The sequence below is a fragment of the Chrysemys picta genome, chromosome 11 (genome assembly GCF_011386835.1).
Source record: "Chrysemys picta bellii isolate R12L10 chromosome 11, ASM1138683v2, whole genome shotgun sequence".
NCBI lineage: Eukaryota > Metazoa > Chordata > Testudines > Emydidae > Chrysemys > Chrysemys picta.
The window spans coordinates 27,118,705-27,130,747 of NC_088801.1; the positions used below are offsets into that span (position 1 = coordinate 27,118,705).

At 40.7% G+C, this 12,043-nt stretch overlaps 1 long non-coding RNA gene across 1 annotated transcript; it reads right to left on the reverse strand.

The window, feature by feature from the left end:
• Window positions 1–520: 520 nt before the first annotated feature.
• LOC135974246 (uncharacterized) lies at window positions 521–11,447 on the reverse strand. The gene is made up of 3 exons (XR_010591471.1): window positions 11,383–11,447; window positions 3,167–3,209; window positions 521–1,497 (listed from the first exon to the last, which is right to left on the reverse strand). It is a non-coding gene; the product is annotated as an uncharacterized LOC135974246 (long non-coding RNA).
• Window positions 11,448–12,043: the final 596 nt, after the last annotated feature.

A 12,043-nucleotide genomic window follows, 5' to 3' on the forward strand; every position in this document is an offset into this window, starting at 1 on the left:
ACTTGGTATGAGTAAAGCTATCTTACTCCCGAAGTAGCTCCACTGAATTCAGTCAGACTGCATATGTAGTAAGGTATCACAGTTCAGGGCAATTATACTTGTATTCCCCCTCTATGGACCAACAAGGTCAGCTCACTCAGGTTTCCAGCTACCCAGCCGTTGCCTTTCTTGGGTGAAGACCCACATCTCACTCCCTTCTGACTGCGGTATCTCCAAGCCGAATAGTTCCTTGCCTTCATTGTGTTATCTCCAGCAAAGATAAACTTCCTATGCGTACCTGTTTGCTTCTCTTCAGAGACAGCTAACAGTGTGACTGCCCACTGTTGCAACTTCCCACACACAGCTCTATTTTATTCTTATGGTGAAAAGCATTAGAGAGAAAACATATTAAAAACAATAAAAGGAATAAACACACATGCTAATCAGCTTACCAGAGATCACCCCGACTCTAACATTGGCTCTAGCAGGAGCAGTCCTTTCAAACCACACCCAGGGGGATTTCCTTGTGGGTTGAGGTTCATCTGAGCTTCAGCTCAGAACAAGCACAGTCATATGGGGTCTCAATAGGCCCAGCGCTTCCAACCCTTCCCTAAGGAGTCGGTCTGTCTGTGGACCAGGGGTCCTGTCTGTTTGCTGGATCAGGAAATAGGCTCTGAGCCAGTTTAAAACCAGCCTATCCCAAAATCCTGTCTTTGTTTGCTGGTCCCTGGAGAATCCAGTTTGATCTAATATATATGAACTTCTCTAGGGGTGTGGTTTCAAATGGCTGAGGAATTACATTATCATCCCCTCCTACTAGAGAAGTTGCGTACAATAACACAGACACAATTGCATTTTTAATACAATGGACCCCAAAGGTCTCAAACCTAATTCAATAAAGTGTAAATTTTATCTGGATTCCAAGAGGTTTGTCCAGGATATTGTCTATCACACCAAGTGTAGTATCTTACTCCAGGAGTAGTTCCACTGAAATCAGTGAGACTATATATGTAATAAGGTACTATTCAATGTGAGTAAAGGTATCACAATCTGGTCCCAAGTCTCTGATATACAAGCACCAAAAGAAAGTAAATGGGGGATATAGGAAGGGGCCATTGATAGTTGAACCATAGTTTATTTCATGTTGTTATATTGATTTCACACCGTTATTTCTAGCATATGATAATAAAGTTATTTCACATCCTGCACCAATGAGCTGTTCTATGATCCCCATGCTTTTATACTATGCAAAGCTATAGTAAAGCAATAGGGAAATCAATGGAGCAAAAAGTTAAATACTGCTTGTACAACTGCCTCTTGGAAAAGAAGTTGTTCTTAATTTCTAGGGCCCGTAGTCTCTTCTCCTTTAACATGAGGGCAGAGGCGCAAAACCCAATCGAAAGCAGTCAGCAAGTTAAGGAAAAGGTAGCATCAGATCTTCTGCATGCTTCAATCCCACAGAAACTCCTGCACTTCAAAGTCCATGGGTTGGGAGGGAGTGAGATCAGGGGATGGACCCTGTCCAAAAAAAGAAATATATCGAAGGGATTTCTGTACACAGATTGAAACACTACTTGGGAGAGATGCATCTGCAGACTGCACAGACACATGTAACTATAGTTCCCCATAGAGCAGGGATGGCTTGGAATGTAATAGACAGGCACTGGACCTTCATGCCATCCATATGTTCTCAAGGTTTTCTTGAAGATATTGGGACATCCAGGGGTTAAGTGGGTGTTGGCCCTGCCTGCTCTATGGAAGGGCCACAAATCCTCTGCACACATCCCTGATACAACTCTGTAGGAAAGTCCATGAGTTGAGGCGTGCAGTTTCCTAGCTCTAGTTTCCCCGCTTGGGCAATGAAATGGTCCTAAATTTTTAGTCACATGGTATATAGGCTGCTAAGTTACATTTTAGAGACATGCTACACAAAAATATTTTTTCTATTCTATGTCTGGAAGTGTTTCCTACATAAATGGATAATTATTTAACACAAACAGAGGGAGTAAGAGCACTCGGAGGTTGTTGGCTCTGCTGTTGAGCAAAAATGTTCTTATAAAATCAACATATGCAGAGCCTGGATTTAAGGAAAATAATCTGATTGCAAAAAATTGAAACCATCCCTAAGGTATGTATGCTGCTTGCATGCAAGTTACGCTTTTTTCCCCACTGTGGGAAACAAGCAATGAAAAGGAGGGAAAATGTTACTTGGTTGTCCTGCTCTGTTTGACTCTGGCCTCTGTTTCTATTTCATTAGGTGATGGACTTTGATTTGATTTTTTAATTCAATCACCGTAACTGGTAGAAAACTAAGTTTTCTCTCTGATGAACATTTGCACAGGCCTGAGTGAAAGTAAAAAGCACTAGATGACATTGTTAGTGTTGGTATATATGCTGTGGGAGTTCTGAATTCTATCTTTGCAATATATTTGGGAAAAACAAGCTCACTGAAATATCCAGTGCATTGCTGGCAGTGTGTCTGGTTCAAAATTGGGAGTGTTTTTAAATGCTGAACCATAAATGGTTTTAGGGATATTTTCCTCATCCCCACGTGATGGTAGAACAAAGTATTATTCCAGCCCTCAAGATCAGTAACCTTTTCCTCAAACAACAGCTGGCACAGTTTCTTAAACAGGAATTACTATACCTGGTGTCATTTCAAACCAATACTCCATCTAGTTGGGAACTTGGTAGTCTGTCTCGTGTTTCAGAGGAAAATGTAAATTCCCTATAATGAGTAATAACATATCTATAGGGGAAGTTTAATCAGTGGTAAAGAATGGCGCATGTTATATATTTTTAATTAGTATAAATGTATGTGATACTGTTACTCATATAAATGCCTACTTAGCTCTTTATCTCAGTAAAATCATATGGCATGGTGTTCCGCAGGTTCTATATGCTTTGCTTTAAAGGAAGTATTTTCTCTTCCCCATTTTAAATGTGTTGCCTTTCCAGCTTCATTTTAGGTCCTCATGGTTGATAGGGAAAAGTAGATAGAAGTACTGAGTTTATTTAATTATTTTGATTATTTAATTACAAAAAATATCTATACTAGATATAGGCCCCCTGACATTTAAAGTATCACAACTATACCAAGAAAATACAAAAAGCCAGCCCCATCTAGACAGCCCAAGCTCATATTACAAAGCAACTCAGATAATCAAGGTGACAGATCACAAAATACCTCAAAGTTTGAGTCTCACTCGGTCTTCACCTGCCTCAAATGCCTGAAAAACAGAAGGGTTTACAGAATACTCTGAAGGTCAAATTGACTTTCTCTATGCCATTCATTATTTTATATTCTTTTTTCGTGTCCACTCTGTTCTGTCTCCTCTCCTTATTTCTTAGCCACTTATTCCCTCAGAAATAATTTTCAGGGTGAGGAAACTCTCTTGCTTTAAAATATCATCTAGAATGTTTTCAGAGTTCTTTCTTATCGCTAAGGATGGATCCAGATCCAAATCCTAGTTTCACATCTATGTGAAGGGCAACACCCAAACTCTGGATCTGAGTACTCCATAGCATAGGGCTTCACAATTTCAGTCCAAATCTGAACTTCTCAAAGTTCTGGGGTGTTCATATTTGGTCCACTTTAGAGAGAGGCTCTTTCTGCAAATGCTGATCTATGTCCAGATCCAGGCTTTTGGTCTGGGCCCTTCTTTAGTTCTAATTCTCTTCATGGTTTACACTGGCTGCCAAGTGCACTAAACTCCATGCATTGAAGTCCACCTGCTAATTTGTCAAGAGACTCAGTGGTTCCAGAGAGGATTCTAGGTTCCATCCAATCTCCCAGCTGAGTCCCATGAGTGGGTGCAATTGAGAAAAGCATGAAGGGGCGTAAGAAGAGAATATGATGGAAAAGGGCAGAGAGAACGAAAATAGATGAAGTGTGTTCATTTTCCTCCTCAATATCTGCCCCTCCCTCCTCTATGCCTCTTTTTCTCCCATGTATGTCTTCTCTGTACTCCACATTTCCCTACCCTTCTGCTTTATTCAATCCTGTAAACATTTTATACTGATGACCAGATCCTGCACACCTTACCTTACTAAGGGTTTTGCCTCAGTAAACTATGCAGAATCAATTCCAAAGATATCATTCACCCCTCCTTAGCCACAGCTGAGATACACCTCCAGAAGCTGGTATTTCCTGTCAGTGCCTGACAGCAGGCAATGTGGTGCTAACTCAGCAGAGCAGGAGACCAGCAGGTCAGTGACATAAGCAACAGCAACCTTAGCAAGAAGCTTTAGATTAAAAAAAAAGCAGTATAGCGTTATTGTACAGCAGACCCAGAGCCAGAAATTCAGTACAGTAGACAGGTATGCCTTTTTTATAACTCCTCTTTAATACCCCTAGAACGTTTGGCTCCAAACAATTCTGCTGCTATAAAAGGCATAAATTTATTTTATTGCCCTTTGTAAAAATAGTAACAATATAGTCATGACATTAATAGCAACCTAAATAAATTTATTTTTGAAATTGTTCACAAGGGAGAAGAGAGGGAACTGAATGACAGAAACTCAGGGACCATAGCCTCAAATGGTGCAAATCAGTATAGCTCTATTGCAGCAGTTCTCAAACTGTGGGTCAGGACCACATTTTAATGGGGTCGCCAGGGCTGGCATTAGACTTGCTGGGGTCTGGGACTGAAGCCCAAGCCCAAGCCCCACAACCTGGGGCTGAAGCCAGAGCTCAAAGGCTTCTGCCCTGGGTGGTGGGGCTCAGGTTACAGGCCCCCCACTTGGAACTGAAGCCCTGGGCTTTGGCCCCCTGCCCAAGGTGGGGGCTCGGTCTTTGGCTTTGCCCCATCCAGAGCTGTGGGGCTTGGATGGGCTCAGGCTTAGGTCCCCCCTCCTAGGGTCATGTAGTAATTTTTGTTATTAGAAGAGGGTCACAGTGCAATGAAGTTTGAGCACCCCTGCTTGTTGACATCAGCTAAGGAATCTCACCGCTGTAGGTCTTGTGTGAAAAATGACTAGGCAAAAAATGATGCCTTTTTTTTGTGGATAGATCTGCTTGGCAGTGTCTATTGCTGACTATAATGTGCTATTGCATCTTTCTACTCCTATTAGCACATCAGAGCCAATACAACTATGGGAAAGAGAGTTGCATTCTATTCCTTATGCATCACCTTCACAATTGTTTACTAAGTTCCAGTTACAGAGCCACCCAGTTACACCTGTGCAAGCCCACTGATGGCAATGTGACTTCGCCATTTGTTCCTTCATTTTTCATGAGCTCTAAACTGAGTTCCCGTTGCTGATAGAGATCCATAATTCTGGAGCTGTCTATATATGGTGGAATTTCTCTATTCTTTCCCAGGGACAAATGAACATGAAGACTGAGATGGGCTACTCTAGGGTTCAATGCTATAAACACATATGACAGACAGTATTTCACATTTTGTTAGCTCCAAAAACAAAGTTGGTGATATGAAAAACCTGTAAGTTGGGGGAGTTCAACCCATTGGTGCTTCCTTTAAAGTTAGATGTATTCCTGGAGTGGGCGCTCAAAAGCAAAATATAAATCTTGGAATGACCTGTGACTATCATGCATAAAACCAGTTAAACTCTCTTAAGCCCTTATTCCACACCATTGGAAGTCGGTGGGAGTGTTGTCATTTATTTGGCTGCCTAAATGCGAGCTGAGCTGTTTTGAAAATCTGACCCTAGATGTGGGTCTCAAGCACTTGGAAATCTGACCCTCTGGGTGAAATCCAGGCTTCACTGAAGTCAGTATCAGAGCAAGATCATGCCTTGAATAATGGTAGTATGGAATCAATTCTTTGTATTTTTCATTGTTCCTTTTATTTTTTTTCCATCTTCACCTTTTTGGTCTTATTAGCCTTCTTAATTCTGTGCACTCTTTCTGCTTTCCTTTTGTTCCTTCTCTCCTCTCGTGAAGGGTCTGATTCAGATCTCATGTTGGTTTCATGCTGCCTTCAATGTATTTATTCCTGATTTACACCAGTGTAAAAGAGATCTTGCCTGATCTCTTCTTGACCTTTTTAACCCAAAATTTCTTTCCTATGATCACTTATTTTCTTTTCTGTTTAATTAGCACACCTTCTTTCTTTTATTGTTTCTACAGTAGCTCCCTCTGCTGACAAAAACCTGTCTCTCCATTTGTTTGCAACAAAATCTAAGAATTCTTATTACTAACAGTCAAATCTGCTGTTTAATTTCTTATGAAAGCACTTTATCTAAACACAAAAGAGCTGGTCTTTCACAGTAACACTCAGAGGACTGAATAAGTCAAAGGATAAGGGGAAAATACTGTACACCACATGTGTAAGGAGCAAAGTCACCCATTCTCTCTCACACACACTTTTCAAAATCAAGTATGTGTAAAATGGAGAGCCCATAATATATAATGTATAGGTAAGATTTCACAGGACTTACTTTATTCTGGTTTAAAAAACTATAAACCTGTTGCTCATTGAGTAAACCTAATTGCATCAAAAATATAGTCCTTAAATAGGTCTGTGCCTTTAGCAAGTATTTGTCTGACAGAGATTCTTTTTCTTTCCCTCTCTCTCTTTGGTTTGGACATTTAAGGCCACAGCCTCATGCAAGTCAGCATAGCTCCATTGCTTTCCCTGAACTCAATGAGACTATTCATGTGAGTCAGATTATACACATGCTTACGTGTTTACAGGATAGGGGCCTGAATTATATTTTAAACAACATGGTGAGAAAAAAAAATAGCAAATGCATATTAACATGTTGTTTGAGATTGGCCCCAAAAAAATCAGTGAGCGTTTTTAAGGGGGTTAATAAAAATGAATAACACTTTCTCCAGACAAATTACAGCAATAATTCTAGATTCATTTACCAGTGGAATAAAAGCAGGAAACTGAGGCTGATGAGAACATGAAGCCATTAATTACTTGTTCAAATATCCTAAACTTAATATAATCAGATCTATCTAGAGAATAATAAGTCAAGTAAAAGGTAGCATATAAAATTGGTGACTGGAAAATAATCAATTCCTTATGATAGTGCAAAAATAACTCATTTTCCTTGTTTTCTTACACGGTTTGTCTAGATTAGGAAAAATAACCCTAAACTAACCACAACCTTTTCCCAAGTGTAGACATAGGTTTACATCTATTATCTCAATATTTGGCTGGCTGAAGTCAATTCTAGGCTTCCCACTGGGGTCAACCTCGAGCGACAAAATTGAAGTACATCCACAGTAGGGAAAAATGTATGCCTATGTCAGATTATCTTGCAGAGTTAGCAGACCCTGACCAAATCTCAGCTTCTTTTCCTTAGCTATGATGTTTCAATACCTTTTTAACAGCCTGCTGAGTCAGAGTCTTCTTATTTCAGAATCTCACCTCCAGGTCTGGTGCACAACTACCAGAAATTGTTTTAAGTTAGGGGGTAATAACTCCATGTGAGCTTTCCAAGAGTACTTTGAGGGGCTTTTGAGCAGGGACATGTTCTGATTTCTTTGAAATAGGAATCTCATAATTTTGAATCTCCATTCAGATTACCCGCAAGTGTACATTAACAAGCCATTTAAAATCAAGGGGCCATTGTTCAGCACTAGATGTTCAACACTCTCCAAACTGCATGAACAATTAAGGGTGGCTTTTCATAAAGTCTGCTTTCACAGCAAGGCTTTTTTAATAATGTGTTTGTTACAGGTAAAGCCACAAATAATGAGATTGACTTATACCGATAACAATAGAGATGAGTGCAAATTTAAAAAGATGGAAAATTATGCAGATTATAATTAGGGCCTGAACCCTACAAAGCCTTACTCACATCAGTAACCTTACTCACACTGGCATATTAGTTCTTTATTTCACTCTTAGAAAATGGAGGGAGGAGAAAATGAACCTGAGCAATGGGGCCATCTCCCAGTTAATCTTTGCAAGTACAGAGTACACTGTTGATGGCCCAATGGAGGAGCTTGGGCCTAACATACTGGGCAAACTCACTTTGGGGGCCTTATGTCCTAAAGCAGGGGTTCTCAAACTGGGAGTCAGGACCCCTCAGGGGGTCGCGAGGTTATTACATGGGGGGGGAGGTCACGAGCTGTCAGCCTCCACCCCAAACCCCGCTTTGCCTCCAGCATTTATAATGGTGTTAAATATATAAAAAAGTGTTTTTAATGTATAAGGGGGGGGTCACACTCAGAGGCTTGGTATGTGAAAGGGGTCACCACTGAGAACCCCTGTCCTAAAGGGATGGCAGCTTTTGAAGGTGTAAACATTTCCTTATATTTAAAGGCAAAGTGGCAGAAAAATCCAATCTCTGAGCTAGATTGTGGAGTTACCATAAGTCCTGAGAGAGGGCCAGTGCATAACTGGACTGTCAGAAGCAGGCCAGGGCTCCAGTTGTGATTCAGAGTGACAGTTGGGTCCTGGCTTCCAACTTGTTCCAGGAGGGAAGTAAGCTGTACCAGCCCTATGTCTGACAGACTGCTTCCTTCTCTAGGCCAAACTCAGCCATGCTGGCTGGTGCACAAGATACACAAGCTGGGGGAGCAGTGGGCCTGTTGTGGCTGCTCTATACCCACACATAGACTGATTACATAGGTGATTTAGGCAGGGGAGGAAAGAGACTATGGATACCCTCTTTACTCCCTTGCATAGGCATGTAAGGCAGCTCATAAAATGAGTCCTATATACTTAAAGCTGTCATTGAACATATGAATGCCAGATTCACCAGGCTACAACAATCTCTATTCACATGGTTTGAATGCTTTGACTCTGCACAGTGGCCTGGTAATAGAAAGAACTGGCCTGTTATGGCAGTGTACAAAATGACACTCTGCTAGACCACTTGATGTGGGTATGGAGGGAGGAGAAGGGGAGTCCTTTACATCAATCTAAAATAACACTTCTGTGCCATTGACTCCAATACAAATGACAGTGCGCACACGTTTAAGAAAGCTGTTAACCATCTAGTGGTTAACCATAAAGCTTTAAGCATAAACAATAAGCCTTTCTGCATATAGTGATCTTGGTGGAAATACTGTTCTCATTGTCCTGTAGCATGGCAGTGGCAAAATGTGTGTTTTCCCACAATCAGAACAAGCCCATGCATCTATATATGCAGCATTGTCAAAATCAGGATGGGATGCAAATACAAGCAAATGGCCCAAATGTTTTCTCTCTCTCCGAGTGGGGAAATGCAGTTGTGGAGAGAGTCACATTAAGCACTCAACAGCAGGCAGCATTACAGTTTTTTCCAGTTTAACTGGACTAGTTTTTTCAAATGAGATAAACATGACCCATACCGTGAGAGATTTTCACAGGCACAAAAGGTAGTTAAAAATCCAGGTCTGATAGAAGATCAATGGGAATTTGACACCTAACTTCAATTTATGCCTTTGAAAATACCTCCCTTATCCTCTAGGCATTTGAGTAAAACTTCTAATGTGAAATAAATTATGTGGTCTCAATCTCGGATGGGTGGTGGCTGTAGTATTTCATTTATATTACAGCAACTGAACAAGAGTCAAGCATACCAAAACCAAGCAGAATGCAGAGAAATGACCTTCAGAAACGTAACAGCTGCAACAAGTTTCATTTTAATTTACCAGCGACAATGAGGTTACAGCTCATGTGGTGAGACAACCAAATTTGTCTTGGCTGCCAATGAACAAGAGATCACAAAGTTTATTATTCTAGCCTGTTTGTTGCATGGAACCATCATCAGCTTGTTTTCAACCAAATGCTTATGGGCCAGATTGTAGAGCCTTTGTTCACAGGCGTGGGCATTTATTCATGAAACCACCTCCGCAACTTGGTGATTACTATATGAAGGACACCAATAGGTGTCCTTCATAAACAGAGAACAACATTTCTCTCAAAGGAACATGTAGAGGCACCATCACCAGCAACGCTTCAGAGTGCACAAAGTATGATAAAATGTACTATAAAGAAAAATCATGCACTAACAGCTGGGTGGACTATGTGACCGTCTCCTGCTTCAATTTCTCTTATCCATTCTTTTATGGAATTCTACCTTTTTCCATTAATTCTCTACTCTCGTGTCTTTATGTACATTTAATTACAATATTAATCAAAGAATAAAAACTTTTCTTGAGTTCAAATGAAACTATGAATATGGGATTGGGGGAAACTTTAAAAGTCATTAATTCTATTTATTTTGAAATACTTTAGTGTATTTTAACACTCTGTGGTTGACAAAATGCATTTCCATCCACATCAATGATATTGAACAAATCTTATTTTCCCCATGTTTATTTCTTTGCCAAGTACTGTAGTTAAGATAAAAATCCCTTTCCTATGCTATAGAGAACACTATAAAAATTGCTGCAGACAATGTTCGTTAACACATATTTTTCAAGAAGACCTGATCACTATTACAAGCCATCTTTCCATGCAGCTTTCTTCTAGTACCCTCTCGTTTGTTTTTCTTTTGTTCATCTCTGTTTTTCACCATAAATTCATGGGGCCACATTTTGTTCTCATTGCCCAATCCAGCTCCCATTGAAGTTTTCCCATTGTTACTGTTTTACAGTTACACCAGCATAAAGCTGACAACTAAACTGAGGAGAGAGAGCAATTGTTCTGACTTCACACCAGTAGAAACAAACAGCAGAATCTATATGCTCTGTAGTAACTAATCCACTTCACATTCAGTTTGAAATTCTGTACTATGGCTACAGCAGGAGCAGCACACGAAGTCCAAAGGGGACCACAGAGGTGGTATTAAGCCACTTGTCTTCCCCCAATATTCTGGGCTGCTGCAATGGCTGAAACATATAAGTTATACTCTCTAATAAATAAATAGTCTTCAGGAAGCTGTGGTGCTGTATAGGCTACTGTTCAGTCTAGAGCAGACTAGAATCTCCATAGCACCCCCTACAAACTTCTTCTGACCCCTGGGGCTTGCAGGCCTATGCTGTGTCTGCACCAGCAGAATTCTTCCACAGCCTACCTCTATCCACCCCTGACTCCAAGCAGCTGGGAAATGGCATCTGAGGTCTCTGGTAGCTCCCCTAGAGGCTAAGAGCAACGTTTCAGGTGCTGGGAAACTCCAAGTGGTGAGTTACAACTGGGAAAGGGTAACTACTACATTTTGCTTACATGGCAACCATTGAGTACTTACTCAGTTACAAAGAAAGCACCCTGTACTGTTCAGATATACCAGGGTATAAGAACACAACTGGCCCTCCTGGCTCCGCTAGGCTCAGATACCATCACTCGGAGACGCTGGGTTCAGTAACTACCGGTGCACTTTATTTACAGGTTGTGCTCCCACCACCTTTTCACCATACAAGCAGCCCTTTACCATCTGCAGGCAGGAGAGGGAGCTACCTCCCTACTTCCACTCCCTGCCTTTTCCCTTTCTTCCTACTCTTCCAATGATTCCTTGAGTCTGAACCCAGGAAGGAAAGACTTTCTGTCTGCTTACCACCATCTTCCCAGCCTCCTACATAGCCCTGGGCTGGCAGCTGGCTCTCATTCCCCAATTAGAGCAGGTTCTTTCCAGCCAGCTCCACTTTATTCACTTAAATAGGGCTGGTGTGGCAGGGGGCTGATTTAGAATCAGTGATTCTGCAGTCCTCCTGCTCAGCACCCTGTCACATAGGGTAAATACCAAATACTGACAAAGTAGCTATGTGATTATGTGTAACTCATATACAACAGTCCAGTTTATGAGTTGATTATTTTTTACCTAAATGTAATTATCAGAAACATGCAGGAACTTAGCTAAATCAGGTGTTTAAAATGCTTCATATAGATAGATACAGATATTGCTTCAAGCTAATTGCTGCCCAATCAAACGAAATATTTGATTAAAAGAACAAACACAGGTGTTTCAGTTAACTATTTATGGGTGGCCCTGGTCAAGGCAGGTATTTTTGAAGCACCACAAAAGGAAATCTTAAAAGTACAAGCAAACTTCATCTGCAGGAAGGCCTTACCATTTAACTTAAGTTAAATCTAGATTGAATTGTATAGTTTAAAATGAGACTGAATGCTATAGCCATAGAAACTCATTATTGTTTTATATGGGAAAAGATGTTAATTTTGGTAATATCATAAAGTGTATAAAATGCAATATGAGTGTA